Source organism: Phaethon lepturus, unplaced genomic scaffold, assembly GCF_000687285.1.
Source record: "Phaethon lepturus isolate BGI_N335 unplaced genomic scaffold, ASM68728v1 scaffold1476, whole genome shotgun sequence".
NCBI lineage: Eukaryota > Metazoa > Chordata > Aves > Phaethontiformes > Phaethontidae > Phaethon > Phaethon lepturus.
This window is the reverse complement of record NW_010545404.1, coordinates 129,748-148,865: the sequence shown is the minus strand read 5'-3', so window position 1 is coordinate 148,865 and position 19,118 is coordinate 129,748. Positions and strand designations below refer to the sequence as shown.

Here is a 19,118-nt window from a genome sequence, read left to right as displayed (position 1 = left end):
TCCATTCTGGTGAGACCCCACCTGGAGTACTCTGTCCAACTCTGGGGTCCTCAGCACAGGAAGGACACCGACCTGTTGGAGCGGGTCCCAGAGGAGGGCCACAAAAATGATCAGAGGGCTGGAACACCTCTCCTTATGAAGAAAGGCTGAGACCGCTGGGGTTGTTCAGCCTACAGAAGAAAAGGCTCTGAGGACACCTTATTGCAGCCTTTCAATACTTAAAGGGGGCTTATAAAGAAAGATGGGGACAGACTTTTTAGCAGGCCCTGTTGTGATAGGACAAGGGGTGATGGTTATGAACTGAAAGAGGGTAGATTTACACTAGATCTAAGGAAGAAATTTTTCACAGCGAGGGTGATGAAACACTGGCACAGGTTGCCCAGAGAGGCAGTAGACATCCCATCCCTGGAAACATTCAAGGTCAGGTTGGACAGGGCTCTGAGGAACCTCATCTAGTTGAAGATGTCCCTGCTCATTGCAGGGAGGTTGGACTAGATGACCTCTAAAGGCCCCTTCCAACCCAAACTGTTCTATGATTCTATGACTAGGGCTCCAGTGGCAGCTTGGGTTAGGGGCCCGATTTAGTGCTTCTTGCTTCCTGAAAACCAGCCTGTGCAACATCCTAGCAGCTTCCAGGGCGGCACAAAGGCTGCGCACTCTATTTATAGAAGTGAAGCTTGTGTTTGTAGGTATCGGTAGCTTGCAATTACAGCTGGCTTGTTTTACTGGGAGCTGCTTTTCTCCCCACTCTGGTCTTGCTGCCGGGCTCTGCCTGACCTGATGATAACCACTGAGTTAGCTCATACAGGGCGTAGCTCTGTGGCTGTTTGGGGAATGCAGTCTTGTCCTGTTGTGGCCGGACAACTGATAGGAATGGACAATGTAGAAAACCTGCTTGCTGACAAGTATTTCTGGGAAGGGTCATGCCAGAAAATGTGGAGAAAACCTGACAAAAAGCTGCCAGAAGACATTTAAAAAACCCTTTTCCTTAGGCTTTTGTCCCGGATAGTTTTTTATCTAGAAGAGAGATATGTGCCACAGAAATTAGGTGCCAGTTTTCTGGATGTTATGAATGAGATGTAGCTTTTGATAGTGAAGAGTGGAGGAGTCTGAAATACATGTTAGTTTTTCTAAACATTAGCAGCCAGAAATTTACAAAATAAACCCAGGGTTTTTTATGTCTCTACTTAATGGTTTTGTTTTATGTTTTCTGACTTAATTGAGCAGAGGAGCATAATGAGACTCTTTTTCCTCAGTGTATAAAATCCTTTAAAGTTCAGTGGTGATGATATGCCGTCAGAATGCTTTGTTTCCAGAAAGAGATAGTCAGAGGACAATGCAAGGGCCTCAGTTTCATGTCGGTCAAAATGGAATATTGCCTACGTAGAAGAACTTGGCAGTACAATATAGTCTGTGCTGGTTTTTAATGTTATTTCCATGAGAATGACCTTCATCAGGTGCAGAACTGTAGTGCACCAAATGGTTAATTTGTCAGACAAAGGAGATTATTGTTTCTGGGGATATTCCTTGCATGGCTGCTCATTTACAGGTGTCTAGAAACAGGGCATTCGGCTTGCTCTTTCTATAGCACTGCAATTGAGCTGTAAGATAGCTATACTCTCCTTTATGGTCTATATCTCTATTGCTGTTTAGCTGCATATTTTTCAAAATATTAAGAAAAAGCATTAGGAAGATTGCAAAAATAATGGTTGGGTTCAGGAAATTTTTGTTATAATAACATTTTCATCACTGGCCAGAGCATTTAATATGAAGACTGCAGTGGAAGAGGAGGGATTAGGGTATGAGCAAACACAAGAAAATCCTGGCAATTTAGATGTTTTTATTTGGTGCTTGCAAAACAGGAATGAATCATCATTGCTATGAAATATTCAATTATTTGTATTGGCCAGATTTATTTGCTGTACAATTAAATCCTTAATCTACACCCTGGGCTCTGAAACAAGAGTAAAGCTCTGATTCTCTGCTGTAGAGGAAATGTTCACAGCTCAGGAGACATGGTAAAATTAAGCTCTTTGTCTTTTTCCAGTTTTGAGTCGTTTTAGGGTGGAACCAGACCTCCAGGAATACCCTGTCTGGTCTTATGTATGGTCCATGATTTGCATCATGGACACGGAACAGAGCTCATATTCTGGCTTTGTCCAAATAAGCGTTCCTGCAACCCTCAGGTAACCTTCCCATGGTTGCCTGTGATTGCATGGCTGTTACTTTCCTTTGCACTGCAGAGCAGCTGGGGAGTAATGTCTCAGCCCCGTAGCAGTAGTCTCCAGTGTGATTCCTATTATTTGGTTTGGACTTGATGCCTGGGTAAGAAGCATCCTACCAAATCTAACCTTAATCCTTTTGCAACATCCTCTAAAAATTTTTGGCCTCTGCCTTCAACTAACTGCTGGGACTCGTGCACGTTTCAAATCAGGCATCAACAAAAGTTTTCTTGTTATCTTTCTCTTAACATTGCCTTATGTTGTAGCAGCGCGCCTGACCCTGTTTTTGGAATTGCTTGCATTGGGCCCATGTGAACCTCATGAAGGTCAACAAGGCCAAGTGCAAGGTCCTGCACCTGGGTCAGGGCAATCCCAATATCAGTACAAACTGAGAGATGAATGGATTGAGAGCAGCTCAGTTGAAGGACTTGATGATACTGGTGGATGAAAAATTGGATATGAGCCAGCAATGTGCACCTGCAACCCAGAAGGTCAATTGCATCCTGCGCTGCATGAAAAGAAGTGTGGCCAACAGGTTGAGGGAGGTGATTCTGCTCCTCTACTCTCGTGAAACCTCACGTGAAGTACTGCGTCCAGTTCTGGGGTCTCCAAAACAAGAAAGATGTGGACCTGTTGAGAGAGGGTCCAGAGGAGGCCACAGAAATGATCAGAGAGATGGAACACCTCTCCTATGAGGACAGGCTGAGAGAGTTGGGGTTGTTCAGCCTGGAGAAGAGAAGGCTTCGGGGAGGCCTTATTGCAGCCTTCCAGTACTTAAAAGGGGCGTATAAAGAAAGATGGAGAGAGATTTTTTACTGGGGCCTGCAGTGACAGGACAAGGGGCAATGGTTTTAAACTGAAAGAGGGTAAGCTTAGATTAGACATAAGGAAGAAATCTTTCACAACGATGGTGGTGAGACACTGGAACAGGTTGTCCAGCAAAGTTGTGGATGCCCCATCTTTGAAAGTGTTCAAGGTAAGGTTGGATAGGGTTTTGAGCAAACCTGGTCTAGTGAACAATGTCGCTGCCCATGGACATGTCCAACAGGTTGGACAAGGTGGGACTTCATATTTAAAGGTCCCTTCCAACCCAAATCATTCTATGTTTCTGTTGGCATTCATTCTATGTTAGCAGTCTCCTATGCTTATGATGAGCAGCTGTCACCTCTTGCCACATAGAATACAGCAGTCTTGAGAGCTTAGGGGATTTCGCTCATGGGTACAAATGGGTAGACACCAGGGAAAAAGAAAATCCATTAAAAAGTTTTCTTTCTATTTAAATTAAATTTGTATCAGGGATGCTCCAACCTTCTGTCATTGCTTTCAGTAGAAATTCAGGTTTCTGGGATGTGCATTCTCCTGGGGAAGCAAGTTTTAAGGTAACCTTAAAATAGCCTCTGTGTGTCATTTCACCTTTCTGAACATTATAATACCTACCCTTGAATTCATCTCTGTAACTGTAATGTGGATGTAAATTATTTGACCATACTTGCTTCCTGGTTGCTGTCCAGTTTTTGGAGTGTAGTGTGTGCCTTTAGTAAACCTGTTTTGATTTATCTGGAAGGCTTATTTCCAGTATGCATATAATAGCATCACTTGCGTTTGGCCTTCTCCAGCTACCATCTCTGTTGGCATTCAGCTCTGTGGCCTCATTCAAGGTCCTACGGATGTCTCAGTGCTGGCGGTCATTTGGCAGTTGCCGCCTGCAGATTGTATTTACTTTCTTGTTGTGAGTAGGATGTTGTTCTTCGCACAGGCTGAGCATATAGCACGTGTGCTTCCACCATCTGTTTGACAGCTCACAGTTTCTTCAGGATTTTTCTGGCAATAATATCACTCTCCAGCCACTCAGCTCCTTGTGGTTGAAGAACAGATGTTTGTGCTGCTCCTTTTTGCCATGTGAGAACGGGTGGGCTTCTAACTAGTCTCCACCAACTCCCATGTTCATAACTAACTGAAAAGGTCTGAGGCAGAAGCACTCTGTTTATATAAGCTCATGACTACACTATGGTGTAGGTGTTTTCATGAGCAGTGTTGTTGGCTGGAAATGATCTCTGGACAAAGGGCTCCACATACCTAAAAATGACACACAGCAAGCTTTGTTTTTTGCGTACCTGTTATAATTTACTTACGTGGTTTATTTTTATTGTTAATCAATAGGGTCTAAATATCTCACATACATTTTTGTTTAACTGATGCTTAATAATAGCAAAAGAATAGACTTCGAGTTATCTCATCCTGCCTTACACATTTCCTAGAGGGCACTGCACAGTGGGCTGACAGATAGCTTGCTGTTGGAAAGTCATAGTATCCAAGGCAAAAGCAATAGCACAGACTTTACTGGGGACTGAGGGACCCTCAGGCTTTTGCTTTGCATGCAAAACATTCTTGTAAAGGAAATTAAATTAAGTGCTCTTCAGATTTGTCAAGTTTTGATGAGTGGAATTACTTAAAACTAAATTTTATAAAGCATTTTAAATAATATTTTAATCAGATGATGTTTACACCCTTTGTCTTAATAGCACTCAGATGAAAAAGATCAATGATTATTTTATTCTGCGAAGACTATAAAACTTTAATGGGTTGCATAATAAGTATAAGTCATAAAATCTACAGTTTAAATATGGATGGTTATTAACGTGTTTTTAAAAAGCTGCAATTAAAGTGAAAAGGAATTACTTAAATTATTTGATTACTGTAGTCAGAGGAAGAAAAAAAGTCATAAAATTCTAAAATCAGTATTATTTCTGTTGATGAGACAGACATTTGGAAAGATTTAAGATAAAACATGAATCTTTCCTAGCCTTAGGCATGTTTGTGTTGCTAACATAGCTGAATAACTATTTACTGATTTTTTTTTTTTTTTTTTTTTTTTTTTTTTTTTTTTTTTTTTTTTTTTTTTACAACCTGCCGTTTACTCTTAGGAATTTCAAAGATATCTGTTGAAAAAAGCATGAGTTTGCATGACAGGTAATTTTGCACACAGTAAATACATTCCTAAGCACAATTACCTTGTTAATTACTTATTCATAGCATGCAGTAACAGTGCTGCTGTTATTCAAGAACTTGTTCTAAAACACATTCATTTTTATCCTTTATGATAATGAAAAGATTTGAGTCTCGCTCTTTCCCACTCCTTTTAGTCACAGTAATTTGGGCTGGTAAATAGCAAATGCTGAAGAACTCATTTATCTGGAGTCATTGTATGATGCACTCTCTGATGGAATATTTTTGTAATGTCCATGTCCTGTCTAATTTATTTTATCCTAACATTTTTTTGATAAGGGAAGAAAATCCCCAAAGGTTATGTGTTGGACTTGTACAGCAGAATTGAATATAGAACTCTAGATTCTCAGGCAACTACTGTTTTTCCTGGCATCTTTCCTTTGGCTCTACTGAATGCTTAAAGTAATACTGTGTAAATATCCATACAGATTAAATTAGTAATCAAAATAATTCATAAAAAATACTATAAAAAGTGATATCTCTCAGGAAATCAGTGTTTTTCTTTTCAATACATTGGTTTTTATAAAATAGATGAGTATTCAATTCTTACTATTTAAAAGAATACAAATCAATGGTTTTCTGTCAAACATTATATTTTGTCCAGAATGAAATGTTTTGTGATGTCACGAGTAAAATGTTTTAGGTGACATATTACACTTACATATTACTTTTCATCAGAAAGAATCAAAGATTTTAAATAGATTGTGTAGTTTCCTTACACAACAGAAGGAATCATGTTTAGAATAAAAGGTAAAAGCTGTCTTAACAACTCACAACAGAAGGCTAAATAGTTTATAACTAAATGAAAATTGCAGATAAAAAATAAAACGATACATTAGGAAAGAGACATCCTTAATTAGAGTTAGAGGTGGTGTAAAGCCTGCTGGAAAGCTGACCAGCAGAAGTTTCTGTCAGTAGTTTGCTGCTGTGAAATTGCTAGGATATTTGAACAGCAGAGAGCGCGACCCTAACGAATGGAGGCCATGGCAAGAGTTCCTGCAGTTGAACAAAATAACCCTGTGAAGGGAATATTTGAAGAAAATTTTAGGGGACTGGTATTACTTTAAGTTATTCCTGGGACATTTGTCAAGAAGCCAGAAAAGGTGTAAACCTGCAGCCTTTATTCCTGTGCAGTTTTCACCAGCCTTACCTGTACTCCGTCACATCCATGCTTTGTTAAAAATCCAGGGAAGTATGTCCACTTTACAAAGATACCCATTTGGGATCCTGAAAACAGTATCTGCCAATTACCAGGCTTTTTTGTTCTTGAGCTAATCAGCCCTCCACTGTCAGAAGAGTCAAGCAGCTGATCTGATGTACCTATGTATCTTAAGTTTCAACAGGTAGGGCCGCTGTGGTACCTTAGGGTGGTGCAATGAGTTTATAACAAGGTAACAAAAGCCAGAACCAGGCCAAAGTGTTATCTGTTCCTATAGCCTTTCTTGGACAACTTAGGAAGAGCAGAGAACACATATAGCAACACTTGCCCGACAATGCCTCCAGTGAAGTACATTTTAGGACATTCTTGAGCCAAATGTGTTGTCTTGGCATGTGATAGCCCTCCATGAGGTAATATGCTGAACTGGACGGAATCAGCAGGAGAATTTGTTTATTTTAACTACTAATGAGGTAATTCGAGTTTCCTCATTCCCTTCTCCAGATGGTACCTAATCTATCCAGGCAGGGAGATACATAGGAAAATTTCCTTGGGCGACCTAAGTAGTAGGAAGACAAGGGAGTATATGAACTATGACTTGCTATAAACGGTAGAAGTCTAAGGATGAATTTTAAGGTGCTATGCTTGTGGGAGCTGGAAGTGGATGAAGAAATGTCCATCACCTTACTCCTGTTTTGTGTTTGAAATGTACTGATCTGCTAATGGATCCAACCCATTACAATATTGGTATTGCTAGGACTCAGATGACAAAGATAAATCACAGGGGTGATGCCAGAGTTAATTATAGCAGTGCCCTCCCAAACGGCACTATCAGCTCTGTGAAGCAGCAAGAGATATTGTTGGCGTTAGGAAGTAACATGAGAGAGTGGTGTATGGGAGAGGAGCAGCAGTGCGGAGAGTGACAGTGAAAGGATTGGAAAGTACTGGATATATGGTGTTGGGCTTGGAAGAGAGGTGGAAAGAAGAGCAGAAGGTTTCCAGGAAGAGAGACTTAGAAATATCTCAGAAAGGTATTTGAAAGATGCATTTGCTTCACGCCCGCACGCAAACAAAAAAGTAATGGTGGAAACATTGCAAAACAAGTTAAAGTATCCAGTTTCCACTTAAAGTGTCCTTACGTCTTTGTTCCTGGCAGGAACAGTTTCTTTCCTTTTTAGTTACATGCTTTTCCCAGGAAATTAATATCTCCTGAAACTTTTTGAAGCAACTTTGTTTTCTCTAAATCTATCTTACTTATTTTCGTTTTATGGGAGCTATATCTGTTTGAAACATAATTATGTTTTTCATTCTAAATTTGAAAGAAAAGAGAGAAATTACCGCGGTACTTACTGAAAATATGTCTCAAACTGAACTAAAACAAGCACATAATTAAAAAGTCTGTGCTTCTGAAATCAGAGAAAATCCTTCTTTAAGAACAAACCCTCAGATACTATAAAATGTCATAGCTGTTCACTCTCTGTTCTGCAGTAAGGATTCCCTGATGAAGGGGAATTGTTCTTAAATTTCTGTGCACAAAGAGGCTGGCATGTATTTTTGGTCTTAAGTGCCTTGCTTTTCCATTAAGCAAGGCAATAAATAGAGGTAAAGCCTACATCAGCAAATGCTGTGTATGTATGTCTCCTCTGTAGTGTCATTAAAAAAAAGAAAATCCTCTCTCTTCAAAGAGGCTGAGTTTCTAGAACATGAAGAAATGTCTGTTTCAAATGATACTGAATTGCACAAAAGCTATGGATTTGAAGATTAGTTCTTATTTTCTTTTATTTGCTAGAACCCCAACATTCAGTTGATTGGGAAAATGTGTATTTCGTTTAGGATTATTTCCTTTAGCTGTTTCTTCACAAACCACTGCAACTTTTTCAAAAGTCCCTCAATTTCTTTTTTAGAAGCTGCTGTGATACAGCAAGAGATTTGGCACATAGATTGATGCTGACCCTGAGGGTAAATAGTTCTCTCTGTGAGATGCTAAATTTAGTGTCCCTTGAGCAGCTCAGGTGAAAGTACAAACAAGCAAAATTCTGTGGTTAACGGCATTTGTACTAATACAAGGAAAGTATTAATTTCAAATGTAAATAAGTAAGAGAAGGAAGCATTGATTTTGGTAAAATGAAAACTTTCTTCTCTTCTAGTTTAATGAGAAAAAAGCAGAACCTAACCAACCCAGAACTCAAAAATACAGAACACGCAACTTATAAAATGTGTTAGGATTCTTATCCTTACTTGCTCATTTCCATGATTTGATTAATATCTCTGCTTCATATTAGTTGAACTTACAGGAAAACACTGCGGTTTTTTATCTATGTTTCTTCAAACAGCATTTATGTGGACCAGAATGCACCAGGAGAAAGACTGTGAAGAACAACTTTAAGTTCACTAATTAAACATCTTAAACATTTCTTAAGCTTTTCAGTAAGACACAAGATTAATCAATAAAGTAAAAAGCCACTTAATACTGCAATAATGTATTATTTAGTGTATAACTTCTTTTAAATAAAAGGAGGATTAACAATCATCTGCTTTGGTCTTTAACTATCATTAACAACGTTTAAGTCTCCAACCTACGCAGGGATTTAAGATGATTATATAATCAACAGATTTTTTTTAGACAGCTACAGCTGGTGATAAGCATGCATTATTCCAGGCTTCCGAGCTATGCTAAGACATTTTTGTCTTGCTAGGCTTTTGTCACATAATAGTATAAAAATAATTAATTTCAGTTAGTTGTTTCTAGCTGTTCATAGTACAGAATGAGAGAGAAACCCCTTAAACAAGGGGGGTTTAAGTCTTAAACAAAATTTTGTTGAGGAAGCACATTCTTGCTGACTGAGATGATTCTTAAAGGGGTTGGCAATTTTATTGGATAACAGTTGCCAATCTCACAGATAGCACCATTCGGGTAGTTTTTGTCCTTAGAGAAGTTCTGTATGGCAACAGGAACTTGTGGGGATTCATTGCGAGCTTGGGAATTAATTTGGATGTTGTTTGTAGCCAGCCCAAAACTCTAGATGATGAGATAACTCCACATTGTTTTCTTTTTTCCTCCTTATGTTGGCTAGCCTGAAGTAGCCTCTTTGATGTAGTTCTTCCTCAAGCCAGTAATACTGAAGCACATAGAACAAAAGAAAATCTGTTCAAGTTAGTCTAATGAGTTTGAACCTCAAAGGTTCAAGTTGAAATTATAGTCTTTTAAAACACATCCTTAGGCCTTATTTTATTTAATCTCATTTATCCATCATTAACTTTACACAAGAGATGTCAATTCTGAGTAACTAATTTGGCTTTACCATCCATCTGTTTTGTTACAATGTAATCACTACTAGCCCCTTTTTCACTTCTGCTCATTCAAATGATTGCTAGCTGCAACTTCCTTTTAAATCTCCATTAAGAATTTTATAAAATAAATACTGCTAAAATATCAATAGGTTACCTTCCATTCAAATGGCAACATGAGACAGTGTGCTTAGACTGCTGTTGTGATCCAGTAGCCTCTTAAACTGTAATTCCAAAGAGATTACGGACCACGTCTGTCATTTGCTTAATTTTCAGTTGTCTCTCTCATTTGGAGCAAGCCCAGCGTGCTTCTGCACCCTTTGGCATGGGCAACCAAAGCAAGTTGGCAGAGATCAGTAACTGCAGCAAAATGGGTCTTGACTAGTTCTGCAGATTGCTCGTCCCTATTAGCTAATGACAATTCCCAGGGCCTAGTCCAGCTTCTTCTGACTTTGGGAAACTAATTTCTCCCTTTTAGTGCTCTGATTTACTTCCCATTTCTGTAACAGGGAGTGATAGTGCATTCATGCCCTCGAGGCTCTGTTTTCATGCTCTGGTTGGTGTTTTGAAAACAAGACTAATATTCACAGAAGGCTTGGAAAATGTATTGTGCCTGATGAGTCCTACCAGTGGTAAAGATTTACAGATATCTGCCCTATGAAAGTTTCTGTGCTTCTATGATATGTGCTTTTGAGTTACAATCCAGTGATCCCTTCCCCTCCCAAACTCTGCAGAATGTTTATCAGTGTTGTCTTATCAGGGTTTGTCAGTGATGACTGCTTGATATCATCACCTGATTTCTGTTTTCATGTGAATATCTATCACAGCTATCCTTAAGGTAAAATTATGCCTTAATGTCTAAAGGCATTTTTCTCATTGCTCCTTCCAGATAAAAAAAAATATGATTAGAGGTAAGTCCTACTGTTATTACTTAATTTATACCTGGACTGCCGCGTTGGTCCACCTCTAGATAAGTACTTGGAAATATTGCATAAAAGTAAACATTTTTAGGTTGTTGAAAAGTTTGGGATGATTTAGTGCAGCAATCTATAGGGCTTTCTAGTGACGTTGAATAGTTCTCCCCCTTTCCTATATCTTTCACCTCTATTACAAGTGTCTTCCTCAGAAACATACGGCTCTAACTACTGACCTTTTCTTAACTTCATATTCACATCTGATTTTGATTGCCATCACTGTCTGCTGGCTCTTCCTTAGATAGATAGTTAATTAAAGGAACTATCTTGAATATATTCAGATTTGGCATTCTAATCAATCTTAAGGAACCGATTTAAACAAAGAATGTAAATGAGTATATTTGATCTATGAAGACAAACTGATTAATCCAATTGTGTATTAGACCTCAAAATCATATTCATGTAATAATTTAAAAGGGAAGGTAGTAGACCTCCATAAATTTAATGGTAGAAAGAGCAAGCAATTAGACTGCCGTAGACTTTTCTGGCTTTTCCTTGAAAAAAATAGAGGCAGAATTTTGGTGCAGGTTGGAGAAAATAAATTTTGAAACAAATTACCAATATTTTCTTTAAGTTAGAAATTTACAGTCATTAAATACACTTACTATCATAATAATGCCATTTAAAAGATCAGTGCTGAAAATTAGTATATTTAAATATCTTAGTAAGATCTGAGATATTTAACTTGAGGCCATTCCAATTAAAAGTAAAGAAAAGTCTGGCTTTTGGTTCTCTCACCTCAAAGTATGCCCCTAAACACCTAGTGTAGGAGGATATAATCAAATCATACTATGACCTTTCTTGCAGAAATTTAAGTTAAAGCGGATGAAATTTATCTGACCTAAATTGATGTCTAAAAGCAGAGTGTCCAGTCTGAAGCAACCATTCAGCTCCTTTCAGAGTCAGTGCAGAATAAGCAGCCACAGAAAGCAACATATGCTCTCTGAGATGCTTACTTGGGATGGCATTAATCATCTGCAGAAGGTACTTATTTCCAGCAAATTCTATACCAACTGTGCTGTCTTAAAATGAAGTATCCAGCTGACACAGGAAATTCCAGTTATATCATAGGAACAATTTTTTTCGCAGTGAGAATGGTCAAACACCATACTCGTTTTCCCTAGGAAGCTGTGGACTCTCCATTCCAGGAGATACTCAGAACTTCACTGGACAAAACTCTGAGTGTGAGGGTCTGGACAAGGCTGCCTTGGAAGCAGGATTCTGTCAGGAAGCAGGAAGGAAGGATTCTGTCCAGCCTGAAATGCTGCTGGACATTGCAGTTCAGGCAATGAAAGGTTGATAGGAAAAAATAATATATTCTGCTAGATCAACAAGCTAGCTTCCAAGTGCACGGCTTTTTTTTTTTTTTCCCCCTTCAGCTCTTGCTGTAATACAAGAATCAAACAGGAAGAGTAAAGAATGAGACTAGAAGTAGCGAAGATATGAAAGATATATGGAAGATATTATGTGATGTTTTAAGATAGATCTCCGGTTAAGACATGCTTTTCCTAAGTTTGCGATCATTGCACTATCGCTGTTTTATTCGAGAGCTAAAATAAGATTTCCAGTGCTCATAGTCTTGGTTCATCTCTGGTTAACTGTTTATAAAATGTATGGGAGGATAAGGAGTAAGGGTAAAGAAAGGTATCAAACATAGAGGTTGAACTGTGATAGACTACTGCCTCTTGTCCAAAGGATGACTCGCAAATAAAGTTATGAATCTTAGGACTGAGATCTAGAAACAGTGACTAGATAATGTCCAGACTTGGATGTATGCGTGACTTAGTGACCGAGACAGTTCAAAACCTGTTGGTGTCTCTGTATGAATGGAAATTGGTGTTTTTTATTAAACTGTGACATCATTCCCTACTGGATATCTACAAATTGTCTCTTCATCAAGAGGAGGCCGCTTCTTAGTAATTGAAGTTACATTTCAGCATTAAATTAAGAAATAGTAATTTCCACATGTTTGATGCCTTGAAAGCAAAAGTTAATACTGCTTATATACAGTATTTCAAACCACACAGTTGCTTGAACAGAACATATGCTGGTTGAGTGCTTCAATTAGTGAGATGTTCAGTTTGGAAAATTCACACTGTGAGGGAGAAGCTCACAATTAGAGCTTAGAGTTTGGTCCACATTCTGCTTGCCAAAACATCTGCTGCAAAATGATGTCTTCTTTTGACAATGTGTGAAATTAAATTCCTTTGATTAACTTTTTCCTGCAGTTTACTAACATTACTATTGAAATTCAGGAGGTTTGGCTTGTAAGTATATGTATGGTTGTGCATTCTTGTTATTTTACTTTAGTAGTAAAATCAGGATGTAATGTTCTGACCAGTGATAGACTATTGCAGTCTGACAATGGTACCTACTCATTCTAAAGGGCTGCTGTGTTTGCAATTTTCTAACCCTATCAGTCCTCTTAGCACGCACTGCTGCATTGCTTAAAGACTAATGCACAGGTGTGGGGAGTAGAAGCTACTGCAGTGGGCACTGCATAGACCCTCCTGTTTCAGATATCCATACACATTAGAAAATTTAAATTTATCACGGTGCAATTTTGGCATGGCCATATAAATTCAAGCAACAAACTGTGTTTAGTCTTTCAATAGATTTGCAGTTGAGATATTTAATCTTCTTTTTATTCCTAAGTTCAATGACATCTAGAAATAGCCAAGGACTCCAGGACAATCACATTCTTGTAATATTATGTTCTGCAAAGAGATGGGGATAAAATTCTCCACGCTGGTCTGCAACACCAACTTGTTGCAAGCAAGAGTAGATCCTAGTTTCTGAACACCTCAGTCTTCAATAATTTTATCCTTCAACATCCTTTGTACCTCGTTTTCTCTTTGGTGGTTAATTGAGGTGCAAAGACACTGGTATTTACTTCAGGTCCTACAGGAGATAAGTGGATGAGCAAGAGATTGACCTGAATTTTCTAAACTGTGTAGTGTCTGTTTACTGCAGATGCACTCTCTGCAGTGGGATGAGGTAGCTGCCATTTCCTTTCACACGCAAGATTGTGATGTGGAGATCTCAAAATGGGCCATTGTCAGACCCTCAAATGTAGCACCCATTATTTTAAGCTATTTAAGCTGGTTATCTCCATTGCTCACAGATAACAAATTTTCTTATGTAGTTTGAAATGTCTTAATGGTTTAGATACATGAACTATGTCTTTCCGAGTTATTTCCAAATAGTGATGTTGTCTGTAACTAATTAGGTTCAGCTTGATGTACATTTAATTTTAAAAAATTAGCAGAATTTTTAAAATAATAATATATTTGGGAGTACTCTTGTGGAGAGGGGACTAAAGGATGGTATGATATCATATTTCACTGCACATATTTGCTTTAATCTGTATTGGTTATAACATTATAGAATTTTATGTATGTGTCCATTATAGCTTCTTGGTATTACTGCAGCCTCAAATAAAAGTCATATGGCTTTTCTAAAACAAGGCTTTGCTAAATGCTGTTAATGATTATGTCAAGCAAGGATAGATTTAAATAAAAACAATCAAATTGCTTATCAATCAATTTTTCTTCTGGAGAGAGCAAATAAATTCTGTAAGAACTACTTTGCTTTTCCCACTCCAAAATGTCACTTAGGGAGACATTCTATCTGAGTCTTAAAGTAAATTCTTTTGATAAAACACATTTATTACAATAAAATACTTTCATTACTAGTATAAAAAAGTAATAAAATAGGTATTTTAACTTTATATTATTCTGAAGTGGGACCTTCAGCAAATTGTATTTGACTTTTGAACTACCGTTCTGCATCTGATGCAGCATGCTAGACCTTGAGGCAAGTACCACATCATCATCTTTGTAATATCAAATGGCTGAATACATCTACTGTTCTTAGAGAACATGAGTTCAAACATAAACCTATCAAACCTGAAAAGTTTGATGGCTTCCTGTCCTTAACTCGGAAATATTGTCATGCAGCTCATACGGAATGAATTCTGATCTAAGACTTACATAGCTGGATTTATTTCATATTTATTTTACTTAAGAATTCCCTCAACTCCCTCTGTATAGAAATAAATAAATAAAATAAATAAATAAATAATAAAAACACCCAACCCCAAGTTGGGTGGGAGTGTGGATCTACTGGAGGGTAGGAGGGCTCTGCAGAGGGATTTGGACAGGCTGGATCAATGGGCAGAGGTCAACTGTATGAGGTTTAATAAGGCCAAGTGCAGGGTCCTGCACTTTGGCCACCACAACCCCATGCAACGCTACAGGCTTGGGGAGGAGTGGCTGGAGAGCTGCCCGGTGGAAAAGGACCTGGGAGTGCTGGTTGACAGCCGGCTGAACATGAGCCAGCAGTGTGCCCAGGTAGCCAAGAAGGCCAACAGCATCCTGGCCTGTATCAGGAATAGTGTGGCCAGCAGGAGTAGGGAAGTGATCGTGCCCCTGTACTCGGCACTGGTGAGGCCGCACCTTGAATCCTGTGTTCAGTTTTGGGCCCCTCACTACAAGAAGGACGCTGAGGTGCTGGAGCGTGTCCAGAGAAGGGCAACGAAGCTGGTGAGGGGTCTGGAGCACAAGTCTTATGAGGAGCGGCTGAGGGGACTGGAGTTGTTCAGTCTGAAGAAGCGGAGGCTGAGGGGAGACCTTATCGCTCTCTACAACTACCTGAAAGGGGGTTGTGGTGAGGTGGGTGTTGGTCTCTTCTCCCAAGTAACTAGTCATAGGACAAGAGGAAATGGCCTCAAGTTGCGCCAGGGGAGGTTTAGACTGGATATTAGGAAATGTTTCTTCACCGAGAGAGTGAAACAGTGGAACAGGCTGCCCAGGGAGGTGGTGGAGTCGCCATCTCTGGAAGTGTTCAAAAAACGTGTGGATGTGGCGCTTCAGGACATGGTTTAGGGGACATGGTGGCGCTGGATTAATGGTTGGACTTGGTGATGTCGAAGGTCTCTTCCAACCTTAAGGATTCTGTGATTCTGTGAAATGCAGGCATCGCTGGGTGACAGAACAACATGAGAATTATGGTCTCGCTGAACGCTAGGTTTCCTCTTCCTAATCAGGTCACCTAAGTGAGAAAGGATGGAGTAATGTGTATCTCTGATTTTTTTATTAGGAGTAAACTAGAGAAGGAGAATGTGATGAAAGCCCCTTTGGAAAAGGAGTGCATTGCAAAGAACTGTATAGAGAACAGCAGACAGAAGAATGAAGGAAGGGGCAGTTCTGACCCTCAGGGAATGATTCCACTTCTTCAAGAACATTAAAAATAAAACCTTAAGTGTCTTCTATCAACCTGTGCATTTGTTACTGTGCTTGTGGGGTACTGTACCTCTGAGCTACTGGTTTCCCATGTTTTTCCATAGCAGTTTATAAGCTGTAGTATTACACCTTCCTGCTTATGACTCTCACAGAAGAATACCCATTTTCCTTCTTACTAACTTTATGAATATATCATCATATGCCATCATTCAGTTCATCATCTTCAAGATGGGTTCCTTATCTTCAGTGTCATCTTCAAGATTCCTCCTCACCAGTGTCAGTGATGTGACGGTGCCACTGTCCCACCCTCTGTGTAATTGAAACTCTGTATCTAGTAGGGACAAGTTCAGGATGTATAAAGCCCCCTGAATTCTGGCTGATTTTGGCATCTTAGTTGAAAAAGAGGAGAGATGAATCCTAAGAATGAAGTTCAAGTTATTACGGGTGGGGAGTCAGAAGGGATAGGGAGAACTCCTTTGTACTGACATACCCTGGACCTCTCCAGTCATATTTTTCTTGTAAATCTATGTCCTAACGTGCTACCTGCTGCTGAAGAGTAGAAGCTCTTGCTTCAATTTTTGTAGGAATGACGGGTCTCCCATGATAGCAAAACTGGATTTCTGTCATTCAGCAGTATGAATACCAGATGGCAAAAAAGAGCAACTGTCAGCAGGAAATGTGACTGTTTAAAACAGACTTTAAACTCAACAGACAGTATGTTGTTGCCACTTCTTTCTACGTAACCCTTCACTGATATAATAGCATTGGTAAATTAAGTTTGATATATTGTCACTTAAGCATGGTCAGGAACTATTCCATTTATGAAAAAAATGCTTAAAAAAAAAGAACAACAACAAGAAAAGGCACCACCAGAAATCGATCACAGATACTTTGGAACAGGTTTTTTATATATATGTCTGTGGAGAAGCTATGTTATTTGGTATGAATATTATGTTTGCATAAGATTACCGGCTTGGTATTATTCTGGCTCAATAATGAAATCAAACAAAGCTTCAAGGGAGGAATATGTATTGGAGTAGACAATGAGGATGTACACCTTATCTCTAGAAAGTATAGTCAGGCTCCTTACAGAAAAAATTATGAGCACGTCACCAGAAAATACTGATGTTCCTGTTGCCATCTCAGTTAACAAGCTTATGTTTTGCAGGCCAGAGTCTAGGAGGAAAAGAATATTTAAGCCATTAAAAATTCTTGCCTAGAGAGAAAAAGTGAGTGAATGAAGAACAAATACTTAAGACACATTGACTGGGAAGGTGTAGGAGGAAAACAGTAGGAGTAAAACTTTTCTCTCCTGTTGCTTCCAGACAAGTAACTCAGTCCTCCAAGAAGCACTGAGATAAATCTAAAAGCCAAATCTGCAGACCTTGGGCAGGCTTAACCTTTCTCTTTACTTGGGTGCACCCTTTTGGCAAAAGGTGTCCCTCTGCCCGTGAGGACCTGTTTGAGAGCCCTTATCAGCTTCTGCCATGGACATCTGAAGGCACTTTCTAGACATGGTAAACTGCCATAGGTGTAGTGTAACAGCAGTTGCAAGCAGAGATTCACTTTGTTCAGTTGGGCCTTTGGCATCCTCCCAGAGAAAAGGTGCAAAACGAGGCACTTGTCACCTCAGAGGTGTATTTATGGAGGGGGGTAATTGTAACTGTCCCCGGGCAGTGAGTGAGGAAGGTGAGTGTCAGCGCATCTGAGGTGGAGCAAACTGCAGGAAGCAGGAGGAGTCTTGTCTCCTGTGAATATTGCTTCCGAAGAGCCTGAGGGGACGGGTAACAGGCAGACCCTTGTGCCGCTCCATCGACTGTTAACATATCTATTGTGGAAATACTTTTTTAGGCTGCTTTTCAAAGAGGAAAACATAGGAGAAGCTTCATAACATAAACAGCTTCCCTGGTTCTTTAACAGGAAGAACTGAGGCACAGATGGGTAAGTGGATAAGTAGCAGGTCCAGGATTAAACCTTTTATATATCCCCTGAGGAACTGCTTCTTTACAGGACTTCGGGTTTGTTGACTGCAGGGAGTCCTTGCACCAATCTGTTCCAGTGCTTAGCTTCCACAACCTTGAGTTACCGGCCTAACGTAACAAAGTTTATTCAGCAGATGTGTTATTGAATTATGAAATCAGAATTAGTGGAATCTTGCCGCATCTGCTCTGCAATTATATCTATATTTTTGGACTGTCATACAATGAACTTTGTTCATTTATTTTGACAAATGCATGTTAGCTGTAAAATGGCAGTCTATCATATTATGCAAATTGGTAATGCCTCACTTTAGTAAGTTTAAAAATTAGGTGTTTATGACAATGTTTGTAGGACCATGAAACCTTTGCAAGTGCTGCACTCTGTTTCACGTTGATTGAAATGTGTCTTACAAACTACATAAAACGAATAGTGAGTATTTTTAAGCAGAACAATGTGGCAACAAACAGATAAGAAAGAATGATGAAGACCACTTTTAGCATATCAGCTACCTAAAAACTTGCTTTTCACACTGAACATATTACAGAGTCAACACCAGCTCTTGGTAGAATTCTCTGTAAGAGCTAGCATTCAGATAAAGCACCAAAGGCTAGGGTGTTATACTGCTGTGAATCCAGTATGGACTTTAGTCCCTAATTCTTCAAAGCTTATAAGCATGAATTTGCACATCAAAAGCATGCACAATGACCTGCTACCCAGCAACTTCTGGTGAATTAGCACATTGCATTATAGATGACTAAAAGGCAGAACTCCACTGTGCAGAATGGTCAGTCCAGCTCTCTTGCTAACATAATGTTCATTATTAAGTGTAAATAACCAAAGAGATTGAAATATATTATCATGTAATTGTCTTGCTTACCTTCCTTTTGCATTACGAAAATATTTGTCTTTAACATGGTGTTTGAAGATACCTTTACATGGTGTTTCTATTTGCTTTTGATTTTAGGTCAATAAACGCCCTCCCTAGAAAACAACTTTCTTTTCTATAAAGTTGAGAGCACAAGTGTATCGTTCAAGATGCCTGTAAATTCCTAAGCAGAGAGGTTACAGTGGGGAAGCCTGCCAAAACCTTCAGTATAGAAGCACTACGAGGCCCTCCAATAACATGTCTGATACACTAGCATAGAGAGCACCAGAGAAAAGCTCTAAAACGTGTTGTGGGTTTTTTTTTAACTGAATATCCTTTGTAATCAGAAGCATTATCAATCAGGGCAAGGAAACTGGTGAGGGG

General features: G+C 39.1%; 1 protein-coding gene across 1 annotated transcript in view; it reads left to right on the top strand.

The window, feature by feature from the left end:
• ZNF385D (zinc finger protein 385D) overlaps window positions 1–19,118 on the top strand; it is a 149,408-nt gene that overhangs the window by 17,901 nt on the left and 112,389 nt on the right. The gene's annotated exons all lie outside the window — the stretch shown is intronic.